The sequence below is a fragment of the Alligator sinensis genome, unplaced genomic scaffold (genome assembly GCF_000455745.1).
Source record: "Alligator sinensis unplaced genomic scaffold, ASM45574v1 scaffold1600_1, whole genome shotgun sequence".
Classification (NCBI taxonomy): Eukaryota; Metazoa; Chordata; order Crocodylia; family Alligatoridae; genus Alligator; species Alligator sinensis.
In genome coordinates this window covers 185910-190056 of record NW_005843142.1, presented here as the reverse complement: position 1 = coordinate 190056, position 4147 = coordinate 185910, and the positions used below count along the sequence as shown (strand labels likewise).

At 37.9% G+C, this 4147-nt stretch overlaps 1 protein-coding gene across 10 annotated transcripts in view; it reads right to left on the bottom strand.

Moving 5' to 3' along the window:
* The window catches only part of GAB1 (GRB2 associated binding protein 1), an 81904-nt gene that overhangs the window by 49477 nt on the left and 28280 nt on the right, over positions 1-4147 (bottom strand). The window lies entirely within an intron of this gene.

The window sequence follows — 4147 nt, the reverse complement described above, 5'->3', positions numbered from 1 at the left end:
AGAAACTAAAGCTAGTGGACATTATTACAGCCAAGGGAACAAAAAAACATAACATAATAAGTACTTCAAAGTTGTTTATTCAGTCTGAGCACTGACACGCTTCAGGAGTCACTTGCATTTATAGCACAGACAAAGCTCATACATGTGTACTTCTCTGGATCTTAGGACTATAAAAAGTTCATGACCTAGCAGTATTTTAAGGAACTGTTTTTACAGAAAGAGAGCTATATTATGAGTTGGCAAAGCTTTACATGAAAAAATACATTTCACTTGGTTACAAAACAATAGGACAGCGCTCTGTGTTTTCTGCATTTCCCTCCTTTTACTTTAGAAACAAGAAGAAACCCTTGTGCATTTAAGGTACATTCTTGAAAAAAACCTATTTGTGTTCCACCAGGCATTTCAGCCAAATCTTACACCAACCCTGATAGATGCCACTACAAGCGATATGGCTAGGGAAGGGGGTTGGCCTAAATATTGTATACCCCATCTCTGAGCCTGGGACAACTATTATTCAGTATAATTCATATCAGAGCACTCTCTGATTGTCATATTTCAAGCCAAGGAAGCAAACCTTGCACAGGGCTGGTTTAGGAGTTAGGAGCCCAAGGTTATCTTTGCAGTCCCAGTCTTTCACACACAGCCCCTCAATTGTAGCTAAAGATGTGGGCTATTCCCTTAAAGAGAAGCAGCATCCTCAAACATGCTCCAACTCTGCCACCTGAACTTAAAGGCTAGGGGCAGGCATTACACATAAACCGGCTTAAGTGATCAGAAACTGGTTTGAACCTGTAACAGAACAGATGTTCAGTGCATATAAACCAGTTTGAAAATGGCTGAAACCAGTTTGAGATAAACCTGGCTGAATGCAGTATCAGACGTAACTAATTTGGCTCAAACCAGTTTATGCAATGTCTGTCCCAGACCCTTGTGCTCAGACACCCGAGACAATAGAAGCAGGCAACCGCAGATCCTTCTGGATCATAGTGTATGTGTGAGAGGTCACTAGGACTGTCAACATGTACACCTAGGCACGAGTATGGAGGAGTGGAGATGCCCAGACCTTCCATCCTCCCTTTAGACTATTGAGACAGTATCCGAAGGCCAGACTGAGTATAATGTAAATGGCATTAAAAAAAACCCTGAAAACAAAACAAAAAAACCCAAAACAGACAGTTTACTACTTTCACACCTAGAACTTTTGCTCAAAGGCAGGGGTGATGCATGGGGGGGTACCCCCTGAGTGTGGTGGTGTACCCCCTACAAAAAGGACACTGCTAGCGGCACCTGTGAGTGGTCGCTGACCCCTGGTCACCACTCGCCACCCCATCCCCCCGCCACTGACAGCGCCAGCGGCATCTGCAGGAGCTCTGTGCTTAGCGCTGCCATGCTCCTGCTGCTGCCAGCGCAACCGTCCCCCACAGCTGCTGGGGGCACGCATCATTCATGCTCAAAGGCACTGGGCCAGATTCTATTCCCCCATCATGAATCTAAGTGGACTTGAGCACCTAAGTGTGATTGTATTCCACTGGGTTTAAGTTCCTTAAAATACATTAATAGATCTCCTTTTGTAATACGCCACCATCTTACCCTTACGATTACATCACAAAAAAGCAGCAAGGAGGAGGAAATTAACTGATCTCACACTGACATTACCCCTGAACTTTTTCCTCCTTTTTAAGCAAGGAAGGTGACTCTAGTCTAACCTTAAGAGTCAAAACCAATATCTGAAATTTGCATTTATGTTGTTTAAAATAAGGATGCGAGTAAATCCAAGATGGAGCAAAAAATCCAGCCATGTTCTGTACGTGGTACACAGCCAGAAAGGCAGAACCACGTTCTAACAGAAAAAATAATTTAAAAAATGAGAGAAAGGGGAAGTGCAAGACATTCTAGCTAGGAGTGGTGGATATGAGTAGCAATTAAGTACTAAAGCACATCAAAGCTTTACAGATGACTTGTAATTACAAGCATTGTGCCTTTAATATATTTAATCTAATTTGCCTTTAAATACAGAAAAGTACAATCCAAGTCAGTTTTAAGTCACTTTTCTTACTGAATTAACAAGTTAGTCATTCTCCTAAATACAAAATGTATAGAAGCACTGAAGAAAAACAAACATGCAAACAAATAATAATAAATAAATTAACAGAAACTAAAAATAGTAATTATAATATTGCACTACTCAGAAAAATCTAACCAATTTTATTTTGCTTCCTACCAAAGTATCACCCACTCGTAAACAAACAGTTTAGATGCTAGTATGACATCAACTTAGATATTTTCCACACAGAATGCCTTGGGGTTGATAATTCACTGATAATTAATCAGTCCTGAAACACAAGAGTGAAAACTTTAGCTGTTTCAGAAACTGGAATTTTCTTCCCCTGAGCTTCCATTTCTTCAGATGAGATTTTTTTCCCCAAAAAACTTTGGATGAAAATAAAAAGCATCTCTAATATCCAAATGTATGTGCCTCAGGAATCATGCAATGTGAGTAAGATCAGTACACATGAAATTTAGTAACTTGGGGGTTTATTTCTAATTTCATGTTAATGGATGGGTTAATGTTCTTCATAGTGTCAGTGCTAACACAAATCCTATTCAATATTTAAGAGTGAAATATGACACTTAGTCCAATTTCATATAGTCATCATCAAAACAGAATTTCTTTCAGACCTTCACACTGCAAAATGCCAACAATTAAGTACTTAAAACATTGCATTTAGCCTACCAGCACCTGCTAGCATTTTAAAAAGAATTTTTGCATGGTGAATATGTGAATGTTTATTTCAGGCATATAATGAGTCACTCTCACTGAAACTGGCACAGATTAAACTCAAAAACAAAAGCAATTCCATAAACTACACACTAATAAGGCAGATACAAAGGTTCTCTGGAGTATAGTACAAAGCACAATTTAACAGCAGAATAAAGCTTGAAGCTAGACAAGAGAACTGACATCAGCACCCTTGCTAATCATAGCACAAAAGCTCCTCTATGTTTTGTCACAGTGCAAAATGAGCCCACATAAATCACTCTTTGTTATCTGAAAATATCTGGGATTCTTAAAGCTTGTTCTATTTTTAACATTTCAGTTTTTGTCGCCCTATTGAAAGCTGTATGTTGCCTCACTGAGCCCACAGAATACTGCACTATATAACGAATGAAGAGAGCTTCTTCAGTAATTGCTTTCTAAAACTTAAGTCTCTGAAGAACTGTGTGTGTGTATGTGTGCATATGAGTGAGTGAGCGAGCAAGTATTTATGCAAATGCATCCGCTTTTATTTTTCCCCTTTTGGGTATTTTTGTTTGAAGAATTTTTATCTTACTTGACAGCTGTATGGTCTGTAACATGTTGTATCCCACAAAAAGCACCAAAAATGTGAAGCTGAGTTATGCTTCAGTGATGTTACCAGAACAAACAAGCTTTGTCATTTCAATGATTTCATCAACAATGCATTTTAAGCAATTTGACGTGGGCTGTATTAATAAAGGTGAATCAGACACAGCTGAAGTTTAGCTGGAAATCAGATGAGAAAAGATGAATATTTAATAAATTATTGGTTTTCAAACTCATTCTCCCAAATATTAACCAATAAGACAGGCAGATTAATAAAACAGTGTTTGAACCCCCTCCTCCCCCGCCCCACAAATATAATAAAAATGCCCTTCTCTAGAATTATCTTTTTTTTAGATGAAATGTCCTTTATGTCTGGTTCCAAAATAGTCTACAAATCAAGCATTGATTAAGCACAGAAAATACAGTTTTTACTGTTAAAATAATAGGTAGCACTTTATATCAAGAGAATATAATTGTGCAAAAACCCTGGTGAGCTTTTAAATGCAGTTATTAGAAATGATAATAAAAAGATAAAGGAGGTATTTAAAGTAAATCAAAGACATAAGTTGTTATGCAGCAGCTAAAGACAACTTGTGCACAAGAGTGTTTATAAAACAAAAAATCATTAAAAAGTTAAGTACTTTGCCCTTTATTTCTTGTTAGGGTGGGAAAGGAAGGAGAGAAAAAAAGCACCATGAGTTATTTCAGCAGTTGTAAATTTTATGGAATATGAGTAATTCTGATTTCAAGGTAAGCAATTCAGCAGAGTGCTAGGAAAATGGAGGGCAGCATTATATTCCTGCT